Source organism: Ips typographus, linkage group LG3 (assembly GCF_016097725.1).
Source record: "Ips typographus isolate SLU linkage group LG3, UJ_Ityp_2.0, whole genome shotgun sequence".
Lineage (NCBI taxonomy): Eukaryota > Metazoa > Arthropoda > Insecta > Coleoptera > Curculionidae > Ips > Ips typographus.
The window spans coordinates 14,043,462-14,059,970 of NC_138424.1; the positions used below are offsets into that span (position 1 = coordinate 14,043,462).

At 34.9% G+C, this 16,509-nt stretch overlaps 1 protein-coding gene across 1 annotated transcript in view; it reads right to left on the bottom strand.

The window, feature by feature from the left end:
- LOC145726104 (uncharacterized) overlaps positions 1-10,393 on the bottom strand; it is a 34,167-nt gene extending 23,774 nt beyond the window's left edge. Inside the window, exon 1 of the mRNA XM_081975051.1 lies at positions 10,169-10,393. The gene's annotated coding sequence lies outside the window, so the exon portion shown is untranslated. The remainder of the gene's footprint in view (positions 1-10,168) is intronic.
- Positions 10,394-16,509: the final 6,116 nt, after the last annotated feature.

Here is a 16,509-nt window from a genome sequence, read left to right on the forward strand (position 1 = left end):
ATAGACCAAAGACGAACAGGATAATTAACCTGAAACCGCATTAATGTAGAACTACCGTTCTCTTGTTCCTAAAGTTTTTTTTTTTTTTTTAATGTCAGTGTTCATATATTAACCGCGAAGGTGGCTGTATGTCTCTAGTTCTTGTTCGGCCTACATTGACTGGGGTGGCTTCCCAATCTTCCTGACTAGTATCTAAGCCGGTTTCATACGTGGAAACGTCACTTTCATCGTCACTTATTTCAATAATGGTATCAGTATCAGAGTCCTCATCAGTATCACTTTCATCTTGTTGCACCCTTCTGGTTCCTCTTTCATCTCCATATAGTAAAAACTCATCCACTTCATCCTGGACCTTCTCGTTGTCTACAATTGGATCCTTGGTTGAGTCTGGTTCATTTTTGTTCTCTTCTTCACAATCCCATGTATTCTTATAGGGCTTTAGGCGTTCTGCATGTATCATGTGCTCAGTTCGTCCAGAAAGTTCTTTTATTTTAAATGTAACAGGACCCTTCTTTTCTATTATGCGGAAAGGCCCTTTCCATTTTGGTTGAAATTTAGCAGCTAAGTTCCCTTTAGGCGGAACTACAATTTTCATGAACACTAAATCGCCTAATTGAAACTCTTGCTTTAGTTTCCTGGCGTTATGCTTAGCATATCTGCTTTCAATGCTTTTTGCTAAGTTTTCTTTTGCAAGTTCATGGGAAATTTGCATTTTCTTTAACATTTCACTGGCATAATTTTCGTCTAAGTCGTATCGTAGTACGTGGTCATTAATCGTTAAATGAATTGGTAGTTCCATATCTCGTCCAAACATAAGAAAGTATGGACTTTCTTTGGTAGCTTCATGAGGTTGATTCCTATAAGCCATCAACGCATAAGGCAGAATCTCATCCCAGCTTTCCATGAAATTACTAACGAAATGACTGATAGTAGTCTTCAACGTTCTATGAAATCGTTCCAAAATTCCATTGGTTGCTGGATGATAAGGGGTTGTGCGTAGTTTGTGAATTCCAAGTTCTTTGCAAATGTTAGTAAAGAGGTGGCCTATAAATTGCTTTCCACAGTCCGTCAATAGTTCCCTGGGAGCTCCATGTCTAGTTATGATATTTTCAACAAAGGCTCTCGCGACAGTTTCAGCTTTTATATCAGGTAGTGGTACGCACTCTGGGTATCTAGTCAAAAAGTCAACGCAAGTGAGAATGTATCTATTTCCTTGGCGTGTTCGATTTAGAGGTCCCACTAGGTCCAAAGATATTCTTCCCCAAACGTGCGTTGGAATGGGTGTTTTTTGGAGTTCAGGAGGTCCTTGAGGGTTGGTTTTATGAATTTGACAGGACGGACAGGATTCGACAAATCTTTGAATATCTTTTCGCATGTTTTTCCAGTAAAAATCCCGTTCTAATATTTCCTTCGTCTTCTTTTGTCCTGGGTGAGCTGCATACAGCGACATATGGTATATTTTCAATAAATCGTTGATTATGCATTTTGGCGCAACGATTGGATCATTCCGTTGGTTTGAATTACGTCGTTTTCGCAGAAGTCCATCTATTATTATATAGTCTGTATCCTCGTCCAACGTACTATTATTTATTAAGCAGTTGAGTTCATGATCCTCAGTCTGCAAGCGAATAAGATCCTCTTTATTCCAATGTACATCATAAATCGGTGTGAGTTCATTTTCATGTAATACCGCTGAAATCTGCGTCGGATCAACTGTTCTTAGTCTTGTAAGGCTATCTACATTTGCATTCATTTTTCCTGGTCTATATTGAACGGTAAAACTGTATTCCATTAGGAACATACTCCATTTGGCTAGTCTGGAACTTGGATCCTTAATATTTAATAAATATTTCAGTGGCCGATGGTCCGTCATAATGGTAAAATGAGTTCCTGTTAAGTAGATTCGGTATTTCTTAACAGCGTACACTATAGCCAGGCATTCTTTTTCAATGGTCGAATACCGCTGTTCAGCAGTATTTAGCGTACGGCTCGCGTAACATACAGGATGTTCGATTCCATCATATTTTTGCGTCAAAATGGCGGCGACTGCAGTTGCACTTGCGTCTGTGTTCAAAATAAATTCACGATTCATATCTGGGTACTTTAGAATAGGCGGCTTAATCAAAGCTTGTTTCAGGGTATCAAATGCGATTTGGTGGTTCTGTGTCCAAAGCCATTTTTCATTTTTTTTGGTCAACTGAGTCAGTGGGTGACTAACCTTGGCAAAATTTGGAACAAACTTGCGATAAAATCCACAAAGTCCAAGAAAAGCACGTACCTCTTTAACTGTCCTTGGCACAGGATAGTTTTCAATAATTCGAGTTTTCTCAGGCTGAGTAGTGTACCCTCCGGCTTTTATAATGTGTCCCAAGTATTCGGCTTCCCGTTGTAAAAATTTACATTTAGTTGGTTTAAATTTTAAATTGCTCTCCCGCATTTTTTCGAATATATGACGTAGGCGCTCTAAATGTACGTCAATATTGGCTGGACTAAATACAATGATGTCATCCAAATATACGAGGCACTCGTTGTAAGTAAGATTCGCAAATATATGGTTCATCAAGCGACTCCACGTAGCAGGTGCGTTCTTCAATCCCATGGCCATTCTAGTAAACTCATAGTGATTCTCTGGAGTCGAAAATGCACTTTTTTCTCTATCTTCAGGGTGTAAGGGTACTTGAAAATATCCAGATGCTAAATCCATGGTACTAAACAATTCCGCATTAGCCAATTTGTCAATAGTTTCTTGAATGTTAGGCAGGGGAAAGAAATCTGTTTTTGTTATTGCATTGAGTTCACGATAGTCTATACAAAGCCTATATTGCACCTCTTCACCTGGATGTCTTCGCTTTTCAATCAATATGGCAGGGAAACTCCACGGAGACTGACTTTCTACAATAATTCCGTCATCCAATAATTTTTGAATTTCCTTTCTCAATATTGGTTGTCGATGATACGGTACTCGGTATGGCCTCTTTATTATCGGTGGTACGTTTTCAGTGATGATACGGTGTGTCACTTTTGTCGTACAAGTCAACTTTTGGTCAGGAGAATGGAAAATATCTATAAATTCCACAACCAATCTTTTTAGCTTGGCATCGTCGTCACTTTTGACGTCTTCCAGGTTTAATTGCTTTAATATTACTTGGGTACTTTCTAAATTTACTTTTCTAATAGCTTGCTCTTGTACATCAGGCTTATTCTCAATATCCACTTCAAAGGCGTCTGCTATCCTTTGTCTTCGCTGTACCAGCATATCTTTATCTGATACATTCATGAGCCTCACAGGCACCTTGTCCCCTTTTTTACAGAGACTTCTCGCAACTAGTAATCCCTGCTGAGAATCTTCACATGGCTCTATGACAACATGCTGAGTCGTAACTCTTGAAGAATCAGCTATACTAGCTAAACAAATCACCTCGCTCCTTGGGGGTATAATTAAATCTTCCTCTAATAAAATTTTCCACGATTTTCCCTCATTTTCCACATAATGAGTCTCATCAAAAAATTCTCCCCGGACTTCGGAGCCTTCCTTTTCGGCAGCTCGTGAATCCATTTTAAAATCACCGAAACATACAAGTTTGCCCTCAGAACATCCATGTTTTTCTGAGTTTGATTTTTCCATTGCTTCCAAACGACTACCAATCGTTTGAAGGCCCACATCCCTCGTTGTTGGTACCAACGATGAATGATCGTTGGAGATAGCAGTGTGTGAATGCGTCTGATTCTGTACTTGTGGTCCATTTAAAGTCCCATATAAACTCCCCAAATTCTCTTCATATAGAGGTAGTTTTTCTCCTAGGAGTACCATTTCTCCTCTTCCCCAATCAATAGTTGCACCATGTTTATGCAAAAAATCGAGACCCAATATTAAATCTGTTTGAAAACTCTCAGTTTCAAGTACTTTGAACTCATGTTCCACAATTCTTCTTGGCCCAATGCCTACACGCAAATACGTGCTTCCTAAAATGGGAATACTATTTCCCTGAATATCCACTAAGTTAATTCCACTATTTTGTAACGGTATAAACCCCTGAGCAACTGAGGGTTTAACTAGGGATAAAACAGCTCCAGAATCTATCAGTGCCCAATATAACTTTTCAGCTATTGTTACCTTAGCAACATTGCAGGGCCCGGAGATTCTCTTCCATTCGCAAATGTTTATCCCTACACTAACACTTTCACTTATTCCCACGTTGCCTCCATGGCAGCCGGGCTTCGGGGCTGGGAAGCGGCTGCGTCGGAGTTTAAATTTAAAGACCCAATTTCGGCGGTGCATTCCCTAGCAAAATGTCCTGGTTGGTTACATCTAAAGCAGGTTCGTTGTTGCTGATTGCTAGTGGTTGTATTTCTGGCCCTTACAGAAGTATTTCTATTTTGGTTATTGTAAACTTGAGTTGCTCGTCTAGTATCAGGACAGTCTCGTTGGTAGTGCCCTGGTTTGTTACACTTAAAGCATAAGTTATTTCTTGTTCGAACCTGACGGAGATTTCGGGAATTTGCATTTCGGCAGTAGTTGTCCGTGTGTCCTGGCTTCTTGCAAATATTACAATAATACTTTCTAGGCTGTACGTTTTGTTGGTTCAATTTAACGGCTCGACACTCTCGGCTGGTGGATGAATGAATTAGGTTCTCTATACTTTCCTCTTGCTCGGCACACTCTAACGCTGCTGTCAAGTTGCTTGGGTTTTTACTGAGTACCCGTTGTTTTAAGGAATGCACTAAGCCCAATACAAATTGTGTGGAGATGTCCTTTTCCAATTTGCGTCGGTCAGCGGCGTCATCCGTAGCATCTCCAGTCAACTCCAGGGTTTTATTAGCAAGCAGCTTCAGTCGGGTGAGATATTGACGACAGGTTTCTCCTATGCGTTGGCGGCACTCAATGAAGTTTTTAATGGCGGATCCTTTCACACAAGGGCGGCTGAACTGCGTTCGTAATTCCTGCTTAAGCTTAGCCCAATCTGCGGTAGTTTGCAGTTCTGGTTCCGAATCAATAAATTGTTTGGCTTTACCACGTAACTTTAGCCTGACAATGCAAGTTTTCTGTCGGTCACTCCAATTAGCTAAAATCGCTGTTTCTTCAATAATTGACATAAAGTCTCCAATTGAGCCTTGTCCGTCGTATGTTGGTACTATATCTAAGCACATAACTGCTCCATTATTAACCACGGGGTTAGTCGGCTGCTGGTCATCTCGGTTGGCGTGTTGTTCTGCTCCTCTACCTCTTCTCTCCATGTTTAGGGATAGCTTTTGGATTTTTTTTTTTTTTCCTTTTAAATCCAAGTATAACTTGCCCCTTCTACCCTTTGTTTCCTCTAGGATAGTTTTAACAACCCCACACCTGACACCAAATGTAATGGCCCAAAAATGCCTTCTTCCAATTTTGGGTCTTTCCCGGGGCATCACAACGATGTAGGAAATAGAAAACGCATAGCAATAGACAAGAAAGAAAATGTCTTTCTACTAACTGTTGGTACTCTCTAAGCTATTTTCTATCACATTCGGCTGACACCGTCAACTGAAAACGGGAACCTATCGGTCCCAAAAACATTGACTAATTTCTAGTAATAAATCTATGGCTATTACTTGTTTCGTCGTATTCAGGGTTAATGACAAGAATGAATGGCAATAATTTGAATGATTCTACGTTTTTTACTTTCTTTCTGAGTAATTAATCGTAGGTTTCAAAGTTTGCATTACAAAATAGTCTGTTTCGTTGCCATTATTGTTGTTGGTTTTATTTATTATAGTTGTCTTTTCAGTTTTAAGTTTCTTATTTTCTTATTAGATCATTAATATTTTTCAGTTTTTTGTAAATATGATCTGATGAAAATTTTGTGGAGGAAGTAGTGTGGAATTTTAGGATGTGTTACTGGAACCCACATAGCCATAACACAACCATTAACAGAACAGCTTACACCTCAAAAACAATAACTAATAGATACATTAACACTTAAACCACTCAAAAACAAAGAAAGGGGGGTGCAAACACAATTAATTGGTCCCCAATCCAACCTTATTGACAAAATATTTAAACTGACGGGCATAAAGGTTAAAAAACAAAACATTTGAATTTTAAAAGACGACGGAAAAGGAAGATTGAAAAATACAACATTTCATAGCCCCAAGAGAGAAGGGTTTTTTCAAGGAAATTTCCTTGCTATTCGTTACAGAGTTCGCCTTCAGAGATTGTGAAGAAATGACAAATCAGACTTATCTGACAATGACAAAACCTCCTTTTTAATACAGATTTGCTAATGAGGTATTACTCACTGGTTCAATTCACCCACGGGCACCACTAATATACAGGGTGTTACAAATTCGATGCATAAATGTAGGCAAAGTTGCGCATTTTATGCTAAATAATTTGGTTAAAAAAACAAAAATTTGGTTTTAGTTTTCAGCTACGACGTTTCGTTTTTTAGATACCATCATCAACTTCGATTTTTCAAATACGACCCTAAACTTTTTAACTTTTTATTTCATTTTTTAGTAGCTACAGACTTTTCCAAACCAATGATATGTCACACTTGTCAAAAAAGTATATCTAGTGTATTAAGTACTTGGTACTTTAAGTTTTTTAAATAAATTGAGCCATTGAAATTGATATGTTGTCATAATGAGTAGATAATTTAGTTTGATATAATTTAATAATTAGGTTCATTGGTCCTTCGAAAGAGAGAGTTTCTTATAGTACTTTTCATTTATTTAGAAAAAAATATGTTTTTGGTTAATTATTTATTTTTCAGATACTCACAATTTGAAGTTGAATTTTGATGAAACAGCTTAAACTTTATTTTTAGTGATAAAAAGAGCAACACCTAATTATTAATTCATATCAATCTAAATTATCTACTCATTATGACAACATATGGATTACAAATGCATATTTTATTATAAAACACAAGTACTTAAGTACACTAGGTATAATTTTTTGACAAGTGTGGCACATCATTAGTTTTGGGAGGTCTGTAGCTACTAAAAAATGAAATAAAAAGTTCAGGGTCGTATTTGAAAAACCGAAGTTGATGATGGTATCTAAAAAACGAAACGCCGTTTCGAGTTGAAAACTAAAATTATTTTCTTGAAGAGCATACAAAAGTGCCTCCAGAAGGTGCTATTGATTTTCCAAAATAATCAATAATAAAGTGGTAAAAAAACAACATTTATCTAAAGGTCTATCAACTATAGTTTCTGAGATAGCAATGCTAATGCCTCGAATTTGTAACACTCTGTATAGCAAAAATCAAAGTAAAATCGGGGGACATAACAGTTAATAGAAACTTAAATGTTTTGAATGTAACTTCAATTTAACTTAACTTCTTTGTTAAATTTGAAATATTAGTATGTAGTTAGTTTTTATGGCATGAAAGAATAAAAATACCATTGCTAATAGTAAAAAAGGTTTTAGGTCGTTATGATAATGCCCTCAGGTTGTTATGAACACTACAATCTACACCATTTCCAAGGTATTATGTATTCATAATGTACAGGGTGATTGATTGAATTTTGACCACCCCCTTAACTTCATTGATTTTGATTTTAGCAAAAAACGTTAAATACAAAACTAGTAGATATTTAGATCTACTTTATTCTTAGATAAACAGTTATTATACAGGGTGTCCCAAATTTGACTAACAAACCAAACTTATGTTTTTTTAATACAATGACCAACTTTTTATCCGATATTTGAATTATACGTCAAATTCTAGACCTAATTGATGTAAAATGTCTGTATCCGCATCTGTCCGCAGCAGCATCTGTTCGAGGGGTGTGACACTTCAATAATATTTGGGTCACTCACCAAATAATATTAATTATATGCAATAATCTTACTAATCTTGATAATACGACATAATCCAATAATATAGTAAATAATCTGAATAATACGAATAATACGGCATAATATGAAAAATCATAAAGCGGTGGGAATTGTAGGTTATTAAGAATAAATATAAACATTTTAAACCAACTAAACCAACTGAAGATTGAAAAGTGTAGAAATAATTATGCAGGTATGTTTTTTTTGCTTGGTTATTATAAGGAGCTTTTTGCTCGGCTTGTGACAATAATAAACTGACAAATTTTTTTATTTTATTTATTTATTCCCTAAGTATTTTGCCAAAATGTATTTATAGTCTTTAAATTAATAATTTATGCAATTACATATTAAATTACTAGCGGGTGATTAAATAAGAAACAACATGGGCAGTATTGAGGAAATTGAAACTGATACATGTTCGAAACAAAAATGAAATAAAAAAATATGACACCCCTCGCATCTGTTACTTTAACAATGTTGCCTCGACTATGTGATTATGGGTTAATTTAGTTACTAAAATTTGGGACACCCTGTATAATAACTGTTTATATAAAGGTAAATTAGACCTAAATATCTACTAGGTTTGTATCTAACGTTTTTTGCTAAAATCTAAATTAAAGAAGTTAAAGGGGCTGCTGCGGAAACAGTTGAATATCGATACAGACATTTTACATCAGTTAGGCCTAGAATTTGACGTAGAATTCAAATATAGGATAAAAAGTTGGTCATTGTATTTAAAAAAACATAATTTTGGTTCGTTACTCAAATTTGGGACACCCTGTATAATAACTGTTTATCTAAGAATAAAGTAGACCTAAATATCTAGTAGTTTTGTATTTAACGTTTTTTGCTAAAATCAAATTTATGGAAGTTAAGAAGGTGGTCAAAATTGAATCAATCACCCTGTACAGTGCATTTTTTGTGTGTTAAATCTTTAAGGCCATGTTAGCCCATGTTATTTTGTTATTTTACAGGTGTAAAACTAGGCTGATGGCTATTTTGTACTCTGAAGCTTAAGTAGGTTTACCAATTCCGTCTAAAAAGTTATTAAAAACTCCCAAAAAATAATCTTTTTTTAAAAAGATTTTATCTTTCCATACTGCCTGTATGTATGGTAGGTGCTTGTTGTTTTTGATACTTGCAAGGCACGAATATTAACTTTATATTAAGAACTAAGTACAGAAGTATTTTTTAAAAATAAATTGTTCAGTGTCCTCCGTTTAAATCCCAACAGTATTCCAAACAATTATAAAATGCCCTTTTGACATTATAAATAAATATGTCACTCTACCTGCTACCTGCCCTGCCAGTATCAAAAACAACAAGCACCTACCATGCATACAGGATGTATGCAAAGATCAAATCTTCTCAAAAAAAGATGATTTTTTGTCAGTTTGTAAACACATTTTAGACCAAATTGGTAAACTTACTTAAGTTTCAGGGTACTAAAGACACACCCGTCAAGTTTTACACTTGTAGTTCCAAAACAACATGGTCTAACATGGGCGTAAAAATTTAACACAAAAAATCCTATGTTGGGCGTTAAAAAAACACACTGTATAGGTGAAACTTTTCTCAAAGATGATTCGCTGAATTTTAATCGAATTTATTCCATACTTCATGAATACACTGTATATTTGCCATCAGACATAAAGTTGGCAATCCAAATGCTGTCGCCTTGATGTTGAATGCCAAAGTCAACACCAAATTCAACTTTAAGTTTATAAATTGACCTTTTTATTTTATTTTGTTATGCATACTGATCACAGTTGTAGAAAAAGTATAGTATTCTCGAGAGTATTCTTCACACTTGTAATGACTATTACTCACTCAAAGATTTATGCAAATTTCATCTATGTGAGTAATAGCACTCATTACATGCTTCATGCTTGTTGAATAATATACTATTTTGTCCATTAGAACCCATAGTAAACAAAGTACCTAGTCTACTTTACTTGTTTACTTTCTGTTGTAGTGAACAAAATATAAGTTTATGATTATGAGTATAACTAAGAAGTTGGATGAACCAGGCCTTAATATTGCTTATAGAAGATGTGTTTATGGTTTAGTAATCATGTAACTACCTACCTATCTTATGATATGATTATATCTCAGTTTTTGTAAATTCGTCCCTTATTTATCTAAAAAGCTCCATAAGCTGCAGAAGAATAGTTCTAGCTAATTCAAATTTGGACTAGCTAAATATGGTTTTTCTTTTTAAATATCAGGGCCAAAAACAGATAAATCTGAGACAGTTTTTTATAACAAAAAACCTCTGCATTTTGCATAATTAACATGGCAACCAATCAATAAGTAAAACTCCGACCTTAAGTCTTATCTACTTACCATTTATTGTTTAGTGACAAACCAAACTAAACAATTTTTAAAAAGGATACAGATACAGCACTTAAAGACACTAGCAGCACAGACACGCCAAACAAAATGTTTAATATCCACATGAACTAGAATGAAATTATGGTAGAAAGAGGGGGTCTTGTAAAGATTAAGCATCCACGAATTTTACGTTAATTTTAATTTTATCCAGAAAATTGAGATAAAAATCCTTAAAATGTAGGATAATTTGGTGGAAAAACCACACTTCACCTGTCAGGAAATCAGCTGTTCCGCGTTTTGTCGGTTCGATGTTGCCAAATGATCTACATAATACCTATAACCTCGAAAACTTCGGCTATTAAAAACCAAAATAATAAAATAAAACCAATATTTGTTTATTGCAAATTTAGGAAAATAATATGCATTAATAACTGACCTAGACTAACAAATGCGAAAATGATTTATCCACCAATCTTGTAAACAAAGGAAAAAGGCGGCAACTAAGCTTTAACCTCATAATTGAAGGAACATTGAATGACATCTGAAGTTGACGTACATACTGTCAAGTATCAGTTATCCTCTGTGGATTATGCGGCGTTGCCAGACGGTTTTTTTTTTCGTTATTAATATTTAATACTTCAACTAATTTTTATTGTTTTTAATCATAAAAATTGTTTAGTAGCCTAAATATCCGATTAGTATAGGTGGCAAAGCTTGTTTTTATAAATTGTAACTAATTGTACTGCATTGTTAATTGTACAACTCATTGTGTAACAGTGTTTAAGCCTATACAAGCTATTTAAGCCTATACTTGACTACTTGACAACATTGCAGAAGGTAAATTGTTGTTCCTCCACCAAATCTTTGTAAATTTTTGGATTTTTATCGAAGTTTTTTGAAGAAAATTGTTATTTTACCGCAAATTTTCTTTTTTCTCTGGACTATAGAAACCGTAATCTACATTCAAAAAAATTTGGTGACCAAACTCGTGGATGCTTAATGTTTACAAGACCCCAAAATGTTTAATAATCTACATGGACTAGAATGAAATTATGGTAGAAAAAAACTCTTGGGAAAGCAACAATCGACAAACAAACCCTAAAAAAGGGACTCCAAACCACAGTCACAGTAAACATAAGTTCAGTTTTAGCAATTTAGGTTAGAACCGGCGGCGGAGTTGGACCAAATACATTGGAGGTTATATACCGTTAGTTTTGTTCGAAAAGGGTGGCGATAAAAAATATTGGTCAAACATTTCGATTGCGCATGTGCTGCGGCATGTTGTCGAGTTGTCGTATCTTTAAAGTTTTTTTGACATGTAATTTGGACCAGGACGTAACAACCTTAATAGATTTTATTATTAATTAATTATTTTCTGTAATTTTTGAAGTTTTGTAATATAAAGTACAATTAATACTAAATTATTAATGCAAGTATGAATCCTGTAACCTTCAAGTTGTAATTGAACCACAATATTAAATTAGGAAAATAGGGATCAAACGCAACCATTGGCAATACCACCGCCCTCTGTACAAGAAAGCCAAGAAGGTGCATGCCAAAAATTCCAATATGGCCGAAATATGGGATTGACAGTTTGCATTTGTTTGTATTGTGGAAATTGAGTTTTTGGATGATTAAATTAATTTTTAAGGTTTAAAGTCAAGACTTGGGATTACTTGCCAAAGTAATTTTTGTTTGCTATTATATATTGTTGTTTATATGTTTATTGTTCTAGTGAAAGTGTAGTTTGTGTTCATTTTATTGTGTTATCACTATTGTTATTGTTCCTTCATTGTTCTATAATTTGTGGTTGGTTTTTTAACTTAAATTCTATTGCCTCTACAATATGCCGTCCACTGGTTGTTTGCCAAATTTCTAAAAGCAATTTGGTGAAAGGCCCAAAAGTGTCAGTCTTTTACTTTCCAAAAGACCCTGCTCGAACCCAACAGTGGTTGAAAGCTTTGAAGTGGAATGATTTTACTCCAACACAATACTCAGTGGTAAGTACAATATGCTTTCTCATTCAGTAAACTTATTGCCTCTTACATACATTGGTATGTGACTTATGTGAGTTACATTTTGAGGCCGCCTGCATTTTGAGAGCAACAAAGGTTTACTCTGAAGAAACAGGACAGCTTTTAGAAGTTCTATTGGCACATTTACATTTTAAAAGAAAGGTCTTGGTAATAATATAAAACCCATTTACCAGTTTTGCTTACCTAGATTCAAGGATTTCCAAATTTTCTTTGATTGAGCAGTTTTTACATTAGTTTGTTGTACTTTCCAAGACAAAGGGTTCTAACCAAACTTGCTTTGGCTGGACTTTATTGGATATAAAAAGCCATATCTATACATATCTGGATCAGGAATGAAGCGTTCTTTGATTTTTCACTCACAACTTCTAATCAACTACACGAAAAAATAAAAAAAAACATATTTTCTACTGCATCTCCATAGGTTTGTGTACAAAAAAAAATCCGATAACGCCGCCATTAAAAGACACATTCTAGGCTTTCTTGTAAAGAAGGCGGTGGCAATACCTATAAAAAATATTGTTTTGACATAATATAAAATTTTATTTCATTGGTAGGCACCGTAGCACGTGATGCACAGCACACTAGAATCAGACGTAAACTGCGCATGCGCAGTATCGATATATTTACCAATCTCCAAATTCACAGCCTACTCAAATACTTTTAGTTATATACATCCAGACAATATCCTATATGGGCCGTTGTAAAAAGATGGCCTCTCAATGAATAAAAAAATATAGCAGGAAGGAGCAATAGCAACCAAAGTGGGAGACAAAAATCGTTCAGTATGGCGGCCGTAAATTTCCGGTTGGCACTCTCAGAAAATCAGTGACGATAATCAATCTGCTGTTGCCCACTATTCACAAATCCACTTGTCAATAATTTAACTAATTTAAGTTTGCAAAAAAGAAGTTTTATTTTGTTTTCTGGGGTCTTTAGACCTACAACACAGCTCGAATTTGATGTTATAATTGGTTTTATCGTCTTTCACTTTAATTTTAGTTTCGATTTTAGGTTTTTTTGTACTCTTTAAAACTTTCTTTGGTTGCCCTGATTTAGCGGCAAGTATTTCCAGTCTATTTTGTTTTCTCTCCTCCTTTTGCCTTTCGAGATCCTGTTTTTTAAGCCTTTTAGCTTTTTGAGCATTCTGCCATTCTTCAGCAGTCAAGACAAATGACATCCGCTCGGTCTGTCTTTTGTTTTGTCTTTGTGGTGTTTCTGGGTAATTTAAGTAGTCTTCCAATGCTTGTCCACTTATTGCTGTTTCACTGTTGTTTAATGTCCACCCAATTTTCCTATCATCTTTCACGTCTCCTATGTTGAATCCCTTTTTGTCATGTGAAATCACTTCCTCAAAAGGTTTTTTAGTTTTTTCTTCCTGAGTTGGACTTTCCTTGAAACTTTCTTCTTCCTTCTCTTCTATTTCGAGTACTTGGTGGCTAGAAAGTGCTTCATTATTATTTTTACTTACAACCACCTCTTCTATAATTATTTCCTTATTAAGATCTGTTGGCGATCCCCTGGTTGCGAATACAATTGGTATGTCTACAATATTAAAAATATTAGAAGATTCCATGACAACTTCTTCAGTATTTGCGTTCTCGTATATTTCAACATCAGCTCCTAGATCGTGCGCGTTTTCTTTCTCATTTGTATTGTCCTGAAATTCCTCGAACAGTCTATACAGGGTGATTCCAAAGTTGGTGCTTTCCTTTCACCTGCGAATAGGGCTTCAAAAAATAAACTTTTTTTTCCTTTGACGCTTTTTCGAAATATGAACAATAACGAAGATACAGGGTGTCAAAGTTTTACTGAAAAAATAAAAAATTAATGCTTTTGGCCAAACCACTTGAAGTAATTAAACAAAATTTTGTAGGTGTCAGTAGCTACGTGGAAAGCAAAATTTCCAAGAAACAACAATTTTCTTGCGTTTACCAGTGGGGCGCGTATAATTTTTTAAAAATATTTTTGAAAAAAAATATTACCCTACTAGCTTTTTTTCAACATAAAATTTATAATTGAATTCCTTGTTCAATTCTAAAAATAAAACCCTTTTATTATTTTTTGCTACGACGCACCGTTTCGCAGTAAAAAAAAATAAAAACCGTCTTAATGCGTGCCTAAAATTAAATGCTGTTTAACTTAGTTCAAAGGCGGCTGAAATCTTTTGTTTTTGTTTATGTCTGTTGATAATGAATAACCTGTAGTTAGTTAAAATTAAATTTTTCTAATTATGGCATATAAAGTGACACTTTTCAAAACTGATTATAGTGACAAAACGTTTTACTTTATGTAACTAGTTACATAAAGTATCACTTCATCAAGTGTTCATTTCATTCATTCACAAAGTTCATTTCATCACTCCCTGTTTTTATGCATTTCCGTAGAAACATATGGGCGACATCCATCATAACATGTCGTTGTCACTGTTTATACAAGGTGCTATGAAATTGAATATTTGTGTTAAATCACTTTAAAAGATGGTTTTTACCGCTTTTTGGTCAAAATTAGAAAAAATTATGTATGCAACACGTTTCGAAAATGTCTTATTGTGTAACTCATTCAAATTGTAGGACCTCGCTGCGCTCGCCCTACAAACATTCATTCGTTACACAAAATCGATCTTTTTGTAACTGGTTACATAAATAGCTATTAAGTTATTTTTTATTTTGTTTTTTTTTTCAGTAAAACATTGACACCCTGTTTCCTATCTGCCACTTCTTGATTGAATTTGGCTATCAGTTAAACATTTTCTTTTCCCCAAGCACTTTGAATAATCGACAGCATTTTTATCCCAGGGATATAGTCCTCAGGCGCGAAATCCGTTTCGCACAACTTGTGGCTTTAGATGTGTTAGAGCCGATTCTAGAATATACCCGAATTTGTCTTTTGTCAATGCTGCAGCTGAATTCTCCCGTCTCCAATTTGAAACAGCCTTTTTCCATAAACATTTTAATGGCTTGAACGCGGAGACGTCTGCCGGTTGTAGAACTCTGGTAGAATTCGGATAGAAGCAAATTAAAATGATACCCAGTTTTTTTACACAACGCGATTACTTTGTAATTCAAATGGGTAGAGTGTCCATCGACAAACAAAATTACGGGAAATGTAACATTTGTTGTCTTAAGGTGTTTGTAAAACACAACTTCGTAGATGTTACGGGTTCCTCTTGGTGCTATTACGTTTTTTGTTTTGGGACACAATTGGAAATTCGTCTCATCCGAATTATACATATACGCCGGTAGGATCTTGGAGAATATCAAAATATTCGTGTTCTTGCAAATAATCTTCAATCTGTTTAAACCACATTTCGATGTCTTTTCCGCTGACATTGGCTCTGGCCGAAGTCACACCTTCTGGTTGCCTTTCAACTAGGGTTGGATGTCGCCGGAGAAAACTTTTATACCAGCCGTCTCCCGGATAGTTGTTTTTGAAGGGATTCGGACTCGGATTTTCTTTAAGAAATTTCTGAACGCTGGATTGTACATCTTCTTTTCGTTGTGGAAACCCCTTGCGGACACTATCTTTTATCCAATCCACTAATATGCCTTCCTCTTTTTCAGAGAGAACTGGTGGAGGCCCGTGAATAAGTTTACTAGGTTTATTACTTAATCTGAACTGGAGAGTAGATAGAGGTATATTGTATTTTCTTGAAATCGCTTTTTTCGAAGCCCCATCCTCAATTTCTTCTAGAGCCTGTCGGAGGAATTCTTCAGTATATTTCTTATTATATTTCTCATTGAATGACACTTTAGGCATCTAAAAACCAAAAAAAAACTTTTACAGACAAATATATTAACGCACATGAGTTTAACTTTTAGATTGGTAATATACAGTTTAATTGATTCACATTATAATTTTTGTTTAACGTAATAATTGTTTACTTCGCTTAATTCGGTAACTGCAATAAATTATCGATGAACCGGATACCTACAAAATTTCTCAGTAAAACGTTATTGGTGGACTCGGTCAAGACTCCTTCCTGGTGCCTCCCTTAAATGGAATCGCTAAGTGCATTTTATGCTACCTAGATATTTTTCAGACCCTTTTTAAATCGGTGAAAAGCTGCGTAGATACCTACATGTATCATGTTTATCCAATAAACTGTTTAAAATTCTTAGTTTTGCATCTATTTAATGCAATAAACAATTTATTTGCAGTGTGTGATACAGTAATTGGCATATCAATTTTTGAGTCATTGGCATGGTGCCAACAACTGTATACTTAATTCAGTGCTTTATTGTAGGTATCTTATTCATTAACGTTGACCGCAAACATGTCAGTACGGAAAAATTCCAGCAATCGAATAAATTGAGCTGA